This window comes from Strix aluco, chromosome 5 (assembly GCF_031877795.1).
Source record: "Strix aluco isolate bStrAlu1 chromosome 5, bStrAlu1.hap1, whole genome shotgun sequence".
NCBI classification, from domain to species: domain Eukaryota; kingdom Metazoa; phylum Chordata; class Aves; order Strigiformes; family Strigidae; genus Strix; species Strix aluco.
The window spans coordinates 34974529-34986741 of record NC_133935.1 but is presented as its reverse complement, the minus strand read 5'-3'; the positions used below and the strand labels follow the sequence as shown (position 1 = coordinate 34986741).

Below are 12213 nucleotides of genomic sequence, written 5' to 3'. Positions count from 1 at the left end.
TGGTGGATATGGTGTACGGGAGAACTTTGTAGAGTAGGGCTGATGGTTGGACTCGATGATCCCAAGGGTCTTTTCCAACCTGAATGATTCTGTGATTCTGCTTCAGCATGCTTCATGAAGTTTACTTAGTTTGCATTTCTAATAATAGACTCTGAACCATTCTGATTAATATATTCTGGTAAAATTGTGGCTGTACAAACAACTTTTGTGAAGCTTACATCAGTACTCAGTGTCCCATGGTGAAGTTGTTACTGCAGCTAATTATTGCACTATTATCACCAGAAACAGTTCTGCAAACAATCTAAACATTCTTGTGTAAGAAAAATATGAATTTATTTTCCCTTTTACCGAAAAAGCAACATGACTCAAACATTTTTTGATTAGTACAGAGACTTACATGTTAGCATACCACAACAAACTTTTAGGCCTAAATTATTCACTTGCTTTACCTAAAGCTCAGTCAGATCAGCGTTCAAGTAACTCTTTCTCTGCAGTTTTAATTCTGCATCGTCTTGTTCAGCTTCGGCCTCTGATCTTATTCCTTCTAACTCTCCATTCTGTGCTTCTGCTGTTTGCTGGGCCTCCTGTCCTTTGAGTGTCTTCCAGGTTCTGCTCCATTCCCCCTCTAGCATTTCTCTTTCTGCTCCGTCTGTTCTTTACCTGCTCCTCAAGGCTTTTTCTGTGTCCAGGTGTCCCACTCACATACTGGTGTTTTTTCCTGAAGTTCTGAGCTGTGAAAAAATGAACTCAGACCACTGAGTTATGGTACTTCAGCAGTGCTTGTTGCGCAGGTTAGCATCCTTTGCCACAGCAATATCAATTTTCTATTGATCGTTTGTGAAACAGTGCAATGAGGGTGTTAAAGGTGACATTGCAACACAGAGATGTATCAGAGAAGAAATGCAATGTCAGATTTCAATATGATAATCTCATTTCCTGAACTTAAGGTAAAATGTTCAAATTAAATTTAATATATATTACAGTGAAGAGGGATGATAGGCCTGTACTTGTCCTGATGCTTCTCGTGTGAGATTGGTTGCTAAATATTATCACCTCTGCTCTTGAGTATGTTGAGAAGTGAAATAGTGGGTAGAAGGGAGAGAGGTTTAGGAAATGTGCTTCATTTCAGTCCCGAGAGAGAAGACTGAGAAGAAGTGAGATGGATGTGGTGCAGATTCGCTTATTTTTTTGTCATTTTTCTTGAAGATCGGGTTGTGATGAAAGAAACCTTGTACATCTGGGAACCACTATGTGCTTTCAGCTATTATGTGATACAGTTACTGCACAGGAACTTGTTCATTGTCAAAGATGTCTCACTCAAGATCATACAGAAATGTATGTCTCAGTTTGACCTAGGACTCTTGAAATCCATGCCAGTACCCTGCTTTTGCCATGCTAGCCTATTTTACCACAGGGACAGTATAGGGTAAAAGGGAATTCTAATACTAATAAGTAATAATAAATAAACTACATTCAAATACAAAAGATAAAGAAGAAAACTTGTAATTTTCTAGGTTCTAAACTAGATAAAAGTCCTCAGAGAAATTTTAGCGAAGAAAAAATTACCATATTGTTACAGAATGTAAACTAATATTTAGGGTATTTGCTAAATAACTTTGATGTCATTGCTGCTTGTCATTGCCTGTCTAAGAACTCCCAGTTGTTTGCTTTCCAGGGCATACCATGATGTTTGGTTAGATTTTGATGTGCTCTGATTGTGGTATACTCCAGGCTAAGTAACTTGCAATTGATGTGATGTTTCTCCTTCACTGTTGTCAAACATATGTCCTCTTTGCTTTATAGACTCCAGGGGAAAAACATGTTCTGGGGCCATGCTGTTAGCGCTTACATCTTCTGAACTGCATTTTTAGAAACATCTGTTAAGCCTGCAAATAGGTTTTATACCTTGGGTATGTCTTCATGCGTACTTCCTTGCATTCTTGGGTATTAGTACTGTGCAATCTAGAGATGTTTTGTTATACTAAAAAGCATGGGAGGGTGTAGCTTTGAGCATTTAAAAATTAATAAATGCCAGAATTTTGGTTGGCTGCCTTGATATATTATCCTGGAGACTTTAGTCATATGTTCACACACAGTGTTTTTCATTTAGTTATTTTTGTTTCTTTTTATTTTCCTTGTGAAGTATTTCTTTCTGTCTCATAGTTAGTGTATGTGATTCAAACCATGCTCCAAATAAAAAACCAAATATCTTTTGATATATGTATTTTTATGGCAATCACAACAACTTCTGCTAATGTCCAGATGGCAAATATTTATTCTCCAGAGAAACTATGAGTTGAGATGTTATTATTTCCCTTGCTGCTGTTGTCTGTTCTTACAACTCCATAGGTAAGGAGCTGCGGTTTGGCATGAAAGAGAGAAATGCTCATTAACTTAGGGTGCTGCATGTGAAATGCCAAAGGCGTGATTTCTTCCATGTCTTTAGCACATTATAGCATTTCATATAATCAGAATAAGACTTGAATTGACATTGACCACAGCTATGAATGACTTAACTGTGATGAAGCACGTATTGTAAGCTGGGTGCTTGGACAGTGACATCTGCCCACTGAAGTCACTTCCTTAGCAGCTCTGAACGCAGAGGTGGGTATGCAATCGGGTACCTCAAATTAAATTCAAATTCTTTAATCCTGAGACCAGCATGTCTCTTCATGCAGTTTCAAACTGTGTTTCTGTACAGCTTCCCCTCTACGCTGAGACTGGGGAGAGGTCATTATCGCAGAAGTGTACGTTCTAAGTGCATGCTGAGGATAAAAATTCTGTATGGTGTGGAATTAAAATCCATATCGTATTGCATAAGCACAAAAGTTCTGAGTGTATTTCACAGATGCAGCCTTAATCCTGGCACTTCTTTAAGGTCTGATGGCTTGATATTACAAACTCGACAGTCTTCTGATATAGCTTATGTGTCAACACCTAAATATTTTAAAAGACAATATAAAATCCAGAAATTTCATCCTCTGATACTGAAAAAAATGTTAGCTATACATGTAGGACAGATATTAAAGAGCTTCAATTTTCTTCTTCCTGGGCTTGAACATAGTGTGGAGTCAGCCTGGTAGCCATGGTTGTCATTCTGCAGCTGGTAGACTACTCAGAAGGGAGAAGTGCATCTTTTGCTACAGAGCTCCCTAATAATCTCTTGAGGATAGTTTAATGGAAGAAAGTGTCCTCTACTGACACAGACCTTTCTATCTTGCCATTAGGTAGGAATTCTTTCTTCACGATGTGGTATGGCTGCTAGCCATGGGATCCTGGCAGAGAGGGTCTCTGCTCTTCTACTGTTGCAGTGACCCCCTTGAGCTATAAGAGGACCAAATCCAGGGAAAAAGATATTTGCCACATCTATTGCTGAGAGAAAAAAAATTAGACAGCCTATAACTTTAGGTAATATTGTATTTTTTTTACAATAATATCTGTCACTCTAGATAGAGATATGTAGATATTGATAGCATACATCTTCAAAATTGACTAGTGCTTTTCTGTGGCTAAGATCTAAAATAGCCTGAAATATTTAATATTATCACTCTGAATTTCAAGGAAGGTTGCTTTTAAATTTGTCAAAGCAGATGTCCCAAGTCAGAAATGGCATTTTAAATTTTGAGGTGCCTCTGTATGTGCATGGCTAGTGATTTTATAGCATATTCACTGATGTAGTTAATACTTTAAAGTTGTTTTTTAAAAAGAAAAATCAATGTTGATTAGCTATTATGTGAGCATAAATTCTATCTTTACTGTTTCAATGTTATAAGTAAATCAATTAAATTTTGAAATTTTTTTCATTCTACCTCATTAACATAGTTTGTGGTAAAGAACATAATATAAATAGTATAATTGCAATCGATGAAGTCCAGAAAACAAAAGACTCTTCTCCTGTCCTGTTTTAAGTGTCATGAATAAAGCAACTAATACTTTCTTCGCGTGCCCCTGAAAATAGTATGGGCACTGCCTTGTTTCAGAAGCTTTGCCAGAGGGTCTGGCCGGTGAGCCAAGATTATGGGAATGCAGACGTTGAATCAGCAATGCCTGCTAAATGCTGCTGGAGTGCTGTTGGCAGGAAGATATCACAGCATGGTGTCCTACAAGGCCTGTGGCTTTGTGGGGATTTGTCACCTGCGCTTCGCTATCCCAGGGCAAGCACAAGAATTGCATTTAATGCATAATCCCAGGAAATGGCCTGACCCTGTCTCTGCCTGTTGGGCTTCACCTTACTCTGACTTCAACTGAAGACAAACCATGAGTTAAATTTTCCATGCTTTAAAATAATTTATTTCATTCATTTTAGATTCTTTCTACATTGAGATATATCAGTGGATATATCGTGGGTTTAATATACTCTGAAGCCAAAGACACGGAATTGCAGATCTCAGGAAACAGTACTAAGGATGTTCCTCCAATCATTGTTTATCACTTAAAAGTATAATTTGAATGTATCATTTAAATGTTTTTACATGTGCTTGTATGCCAAAAATGCTGACACTCAGAAGGTGGAGGCAGCTATTTGCATAAATAGTAGCATGGAGAACAAGATGGTAGGTTTAGTTACTCTACATAAGGCAGTAAGTACCTAATTTTGTGTCAAGGAAATTAGAGACATTGATTTCCACTGAAGGATATACAAAATGCTTGTTTTCCCACAAAGACCATTTCCTTTCAGCATAAGCAGGCGCTTGTTAGTTGATCTAGGAAAAGTCAGGCTTGCATCCTTTAATACCTGTGCAAAGGATCACTTCTGTGTTTAATTTCATGCTTTAGGAAAATCTGGAGAAGTTTTTCCTTACTCATCATATGAAAAGTCTGACACACCACTAGTATTATAACTGTCAGATGCTGAGCACTTTGGTGCAATGTTAATCCTTCCGGGTTTAGTATTACTATTTTGCTGAGCAAGCTCAGACTGCAAGTGCAATAAAATAATTCAGAGGCAGGTGCTTTTGATAAATGGAGTCATGCAAGAGACATTGCAGATCTTCTGATCTCACATAAAAACATCAGTAGGAATTGATGTAATTGAAAATCTTTGAAAGAGTGAAATAGAATCCAGTGCTGCAGTTTGCCAGGAAATCGATTATAAGTAAAAATGCATGCTTTCCATTTTCATTCTGCTCTTGCACTAGGGTATTCATTCTGCTCAGGCAGAAGTTGCTGTTCAGCTGTAGTCAACATCATCCCTGTGGTTGGAATTCACACCCTGCAGTGATACCCGTCCGGTTGATTTTAGAATAAATTTATAAAAAGTTTAAAATTCAAAGTCTGACTTGGTGTAGTATTTTTAATTGTAGTCACATCTTCCTTAATGGATTGGTATCAGTTTTTATAAAGCACATCTTATTATTTTGAAAGTTTTAGTAAATTGTCCATACAATTAACAGTAGCAGGGAACAAGTGAGACCAAATTAGGTTTGTTCCAATTGCTGCTTATCACATGAACAGCATTTTAGTTTTACTGTTTTGCTTAATTTGTCTCCTTTATACAAAGACAGTAAGCATTTGAGATGAGATTTTTGGTTTTTAAAAGCATATGATGTCTAGCACCTGGGATTGTGGGATCCTGAATGCTGTTGGGAACCAAATAATTTTTTGTGCATATTTCCAAAAATTTTTTTTATGCTGTTTTGGGTAATTTCAAAGTTTTAACAGAGACATCTCCACTACTTACTACAAGCCCCAAATAATACAGAGGTCAGCACAGCAGCCTGTGTGGTGGGGATAGGGGTCAAGACAGTCTGTGCCTGGGTTGTACAATGGATAGTTGCCTTAACTAGAAATTCTTTGTGGAGCTGAGACGTGAAATATCTCCTTGTTTCCGTACAAATTTTTGGCTAATTCTGATTCCTGGTGTTGGAAGAGGAATGATGCTGCTTACGCAGTAGAAGTGAACGGCAGCAACAAGTGGAAGTGTGATCAATAAGAAGTAGCAGGGTCGAGAGTTTTCTCAGCACAGTTTGCAGCTTGTGAGCAGCGCAGATGTGTTGAGCTTGGAGCTGGATCTTACTGAGGACATTCAGGAAATTAGGTAGGTGGGAAGAAGGCAGAGTTTTTTTAATTTCTCTTGCCCATGCTGGAAGGATAATTTATGGCTGTTAATTAGGACTTACTCATGATGATGATTGGGTCTTACTCCATAGGTCATCCGGCCTCCTAGAGTCTCTGGGACTCCTCCTGGATTAAGAAGCAACCCAGCCTCCTGTACAGTCCCAGAGGCAGGACACTTTCTGATGCATACCAGCATAGTCTGAATGGAGCAGTTATCTGCTGCAGGGAAAGTGCATAAGACCAGGAAATTCAGAACTGTATCAGTTTGTGTTTAATTAGGCTTTTATATTCCTCAGGGTTAAAAAAAAAGAAAAAGGGGAAGGGGGGGAGTGTTTTTTCCCCTCCCCTTCCTTTAGCAAGAAATGTGTTTTTATTTAAAGAAGAATTGAAGGTAGAGGACAATGAACAAGAATAGGAATCATGTTTAAGATACAGCATTTGCACAGAAAAATTGCAGAAGTGTGAATGAAGATAGGATATAGTTTACTGAAACTCACATTGTTCACTGCTGTGAAGCTCTAACTTTTCCTTGAGGTACATTTTTCTCTTTCAGAAACATCCTCAAACCAGCACAGAGAAATAATTAGGTTATTACAGTCAAATAAATGGTGGTTTACATCTTCACATTATAGTCACAGAATACCCATGGATTTTATAGGCTCTAAATTCTATATTGACTTTGAAGGCTAAATTACTAGAAATTAACAATGCCTTGCTTAAAGCTTATGGAATGATCAACTAAGAAAATAAAAAAGTAAATGCTGTTTTACTTTAATAATAGTATTATTTCAGGATCACTGGATAGAAGGAGCCCTGAGTTAATAAACAGTTTAATTTCACAATTAATTTTTAATGTGAGACATTCATTTGCAGACAGAAAAAGCTCCTCGATCTATTCCCTGGAAGGAATTCCCATAGTTAGTTGTGTTACAGTTTCCAGGAGATTAATATGGGCAATGCCTAATTCAGGATTGAAGTGGGGAGTGTTTGTTGACATGATTAAATCTGTGAGCAGCCAGGTATGGCCTGGTTTGTAACAGTGGAGTCTCTGAGGAGCCTTTATGAGGACTACAGTGTTTAGGAAATTGCAAACAAATGAAAGAGTTGATTCTACCACGACATGAAACTGAGGAAAAAGGGGTCCATCTCTAGAGCTATTGATGCTGACCATGCTTAGGTGAGACAGTCCTGACATTTGTTGACAACTCACAGGTAAAGCTACCTCAGCATGAGCAAAAGTGCCATTAAAACTGGGCAGGCTTAATGCTGATTCGATCCTGTGTAAACCAGCATTCACCGTGCGCAGAATTAATTTGAATGGAATTTGAGTAGAATCATGACGAGGCTAACCTCTTTTTTTTTTTTTTCCCCATGGTCATTTTTCAACATTATCCAAAACAAGGTTTGGATTGTATCTCTCACTTTATTTAGTGTTTTCATTTTTATACTGTTAGTTGTGAAAAGAAACATGTAGGGGAAAACCTAACACTAAAAAATTGTGATAAACAGCATCAATAAAAAAGATTTTCTTTCCATAAACAACTCAAAGTACCTGGAGAAGAGTTATGCGTTTTTATATCTCTGCTTATGCAGCAAATAAACTAAAAAAAGGAGAAAAGTGGAAGACCATTATGCAGTTTTTGGAAATACCACAGTTCCCACACCAATCACAAGAATAACAAGGTAGTATAAGAAATATAAAATATGAGTACTAGTTTCAAGACAGAGGGTCTTACAAATTGCCAAAGTGAATGTTCTTGAAAATCTAGGTGAGTTTCAGTTCTCTAGCATTTCACAGAGCACTTCTGATAAAAATTGCTAGTTTCAAATTTCTCTCTTTGACTATAAGGAATAGTTTGGGATGACCATATTTAAATAAAATTCCCATGGATATGATGCTGGCTTGCAACTTTCCAAAGAAGAAAACAAAATATTGACATCTAGGCAAGGAATATAGGTAGTGATGAAAGAGTTTTTGAACTGCTTAATGAAACTCCAGGTGAGATGTGTCTAAATGTATAGGATTTTAGAGGAAATTCCAATACCCACTAGGATGTGATGTATGCAACAATCAAGGAGGCCCATCAGTGAGACCCAGTGACAGGTACAGTAAGTAGTCTCTTGTTCAGGAATTCATCCCTAAGCATGGCAAGAAAGTAATATGATTTGAATCGGTTTCAATAGAGTTTGTAGTGTGTACATGTTTGGTCCTGAATAGCTGCAGTGCAAACCGACCAGAATCCTTATCCTGCTCTTGAAACCCAAACCAAGAGGAGCTGCAGGGACACTGCACAGGCAGCCTGCAGACTAGGGGAGAAAAGCACTGGCTTGGTGGAGGTCTGTCCACTTTGGGTATCTTATTGTGTTATGTTGATATAATTTATCTGGGCTCTGTTAGTGAGGGATAATGAACATAGAAACAGTGTACATTGCTGTGGGTCTCTAGACTTCACAACGAACTTGGACAAAACTTCTTCATTAATACCACAGTTATATCAAACAGCATGGAACTGTCTCAGTAACAGGATGGTGACAAAACCATCCTAGTATTTCTGCAGACACAGAAAGATCCTGAATTTTTAAGTATGGGCTTCCTTGGGCTACTTTAATAGAAAGCAAATATTTTCAGCCAAATGCATTGTTGGTTGATTTCTTTAGATTGATTTCCTATTGCAGTGAGATCAGTGTTTTGAATTGTAGTGAGTCACTGTGGTTTTTCTTTAATTATTTAACTGCTCTTTTATTTTAAATATTTATTCTAAAGAGAGACAACGAAGTAGTGGACTGATCTCAGCATAGTGTATCTGAAGGGTGGGCACCTCCTTTCTGATTCTGCCAATATTTTGTAGTTTGAGTTTTCCTCAAATCACTTGGACCTTGCCTACTACTTTACTGCTTTAGGCTGTTACAGCCATTGCTGTAACTGCACCAGATCCATATAGGAATGAGCAGCACATACAGGCAAGATACAGCTTTTCCTGTTCATCTTGTGAGGATCCATCAATAACGCTACACTGATGACTGGAACGTAGGCAGCCCTTCATATCTTCTCTTCTTTCTTGTGTGTAAAATAAAGTTTGTCTTGTGGAAGAGGTTTGAAAAATGGATTAACCAAGGTTTGGAAACAGGTGATAAATGTATACATTCAAAGTTGTAAATTTCTGTTGAAATGTACTTTGATTCTAAATCAAGGGAAAAATAGCACAAGTTCGCTTAATTAAATTGTCTGACTATAGGCAAGTTTATCTGTAATAAGTTTAGCTGATCAGAATTTAGCATCTGCAGTGGGATATAAGAATGACAGTCAGAAGCAGTCATTGGTGGTGAAGCAATATGCAGCGTGCAGATTCAGCACTGTACACTGTGCTGAGTACAATCCTTGAGTTTAAATTGGCATTTATCACCTCACTTTCAGTGCCTTTTTACTTATGTTTGCAAGTGAATTAGGGAAGTGCTCTGCTGTGTTGTCAAACCAATGACATCCAAGAAGTTACTGAGCTTCTGATAAAAAGAAATTGAAGGTCACTTCTTCAGATCAGTGGGTTTATCTCTAATCCAGTGCAGTAAACTAAATTGACTGTGTATTTTGCAACAACAGCAAAAGTTCCAGAAGAGCTGGAGTATAGTGTCTCATCCATTGCTACACATTTGAGAGAAACATGAGGAAAGCCATAAGATTTCCATGAAGTCTTAAAACTAGTGAACCTCCAGGAGAACGAGGTTTTGCTTTGGCTTTCAACTTAATGTCTGAGTTGTCCTGGCAAATTCATTCAAATTCAGGTGCTGTTTATGGCCATACTATTGCTAAGATCTCCATCACTACATTATTCTTACTGAGGAAGATATTGAAGGCTCTGTGTTTACCATACTATTGTATTCTGAAAAATGTATCCAGGGGCATGAGCAAGCAAAATGTCATTTACAGCTGAAGCCTATTGCTAAACTGTGAACCAATTTCTGTCTTCATAAGGAGAAATATTTAAAGTATTGGTCCACATTTTCTCAAGTCCCATTCTTTGCTTGGGAGAAGGGTAAAAACAGCAGGAGCAACAGTTCCCAGTTCTTGCACTGCTCCATCCTGATACCTGACTTAGCAGGTGTCTCTGCTTCATCAGCACCGGCGAGCTGCAGGCAAGGATTTCTGCCTTGTGCTGTAACCCATTGCCTCCATCCAGTCTGTGCAGGGCACAGCGCTGGCTACCTGCCTGCCTGCTGAGCGTTCCCCTCCATTGCTGCTGATCTCCATTTGGCAGCTAAGACCAAGTTATGTCCTATTTGTACTTTTCAGATGATGCAGAGGTGAAAGAACTGACACTGCGGATTTATGCTGTTTGGTCAGGACCATTGCAAAGCCTGGCATTTCTGTTCATTGACAGCACTGATGACAGAAGTTTATTCCACAGGGGAGTGCTGCTACCCTTGGGGCTGATCCAAAACATTTCTTATTCATTCCCAAAGTCAATTAAAAAATTAACATCATGGCTCTTATCAGTGCATGCACACAAAAAAATAAAATCACTTGAAATGTGGTGCAGTTAGCTGCTATCTGACTTCTCTTTATATGCTTAAAAGAGTAAGCAAAACAAAGGAGCACATTTCCAGCCTCTACTTGAGTATAACACATGATAAGCTTATGTTTCAGTTTTGGATAGGGGTTGGTGGTTATTGCATTTACATTTCTGAAGCCTTGCTGATCAGCAAGGAAACACTGACAAAATGTTGAAACAAGGCTGCTCCCCTGGGAAATGGTTCCTCTTGTGTCAAACATTGACAGGGCAGCAAGGAAAGGGAGTTACGGGCAGTAAAATAAGGAGAAATGGACTCAGTTATGCTTTAAATCTTTTTATTCACATTTAGCTGTGGCAAAACACTGTTGTGAAGCTCCAGGAAAAATGGGCTGTGATTTTTATCCTCCTTGGTTACTTCTGCTGGTTTGGATGTTTTAATGTGTTGCCCTAGAGGCAAAGACGGATGGAGACATTATGGTAGTACCTATGAAAACATCCACAATGTAAAGACCAGTTTTCTAAGCCGGTTCATACAAGTGAATAGACCTAACAGGGTAGTTAGCATTTATGGGCACATGTCAACTGGTTATGGGCATGTGTCAACTGCTTTCTGGATTTTTTTCTGCTGTTTGATTGTGCATTGTAGCCTGGCCAAGGCTGAAGGTCACCTTCCTAGTGGTAGATGAGAAATGGACTGGTGGTTTTAATCCTACTCCAGTCATGTTTAGTACCCATGTGGTCTAAACTAAGAACTCAAGACCTGCCTGAGATTAGAGCCAGTGAACTTGAGCATCGGTGCTTGTACTGCAGTGCTTAATCTGTGACAGCTGAGACATCACTGGAAATTGCTGACAGGAGGGAGGCAGCAGTAAAGCATGAGGAAGCCCCATCTGTTTCCATCTAGATTGTCTGGCTGCTCAGAAATGCAAGGCAACTGGTTTGGATGGTGTAAGATAACAATCACTTTCGCTTCATAGGGTATTTGGGCCTGTTTGTAAACTCTGGGAGTAAGTTCTGCAAGGACTTGATAAAGCTTCAATTAAGTGTTCATTTTGCAGTCAAGCACTAAATTTACCTGTCTTTCCAGGTCACTAGCTATTTGCTGATTAAGGTCTGCTCTCCATTTTGAAAGGATTGCTGTCATTGAAACAACTGCTGTATCTCTTGATAGCTGACATAGCACCTTCTCCCATCTCTATGCTCTGCTCAGCTCCAAGCTGGGAAACCACAGGAGCCAGGTGGAGAGAGAGCAGGAAACCCACCTGTCTGATACACTGCTGGGAGATGAGGATGTATCCTCCAACCTAATTCCCTTCCTGACTCCTTTATGCATGGTGAGGTGCAGGGAACCACTTCCATATAATAAAACTTGTGCTTGCTGCATAAGTGTTGCAGCATGCATCGAAATTTTACACAGGCATACATTCAAGAAATCATTTTGCTAAATGAAAGAGCTACATCCAGCTGCATCCTATCCAGGACAGCCACAGCTGCGCTGGGAAGGCAGGACTCACAAGATCACAAAGCAGGATTCATGGAGAAGAGATAGTGAAAAATGGAGTCAGCACCACAAACCATACATGGAGGGCTGTCCAGTGCAAATAGAATAAAACTGATTAGATATCTTCAGTAATCCCGGGCACTGCCT

At 38.9% G+C, this 12213-nt stretch overlaps 1 protein-coding gene across 4 annotated transcripts in view; it reads left to right on the top strand.

Annotated features, from left to right (window-relative positions):
• The window catches only part of ANO4 (anoctamin 4), a 221530-nt gene that overhangs the window by 9942 nt on the left and 199375 nt on the right, over positions 1-12213 (top strand). The gene's annotated exons all lie outside the window — the stretch shown is intronic.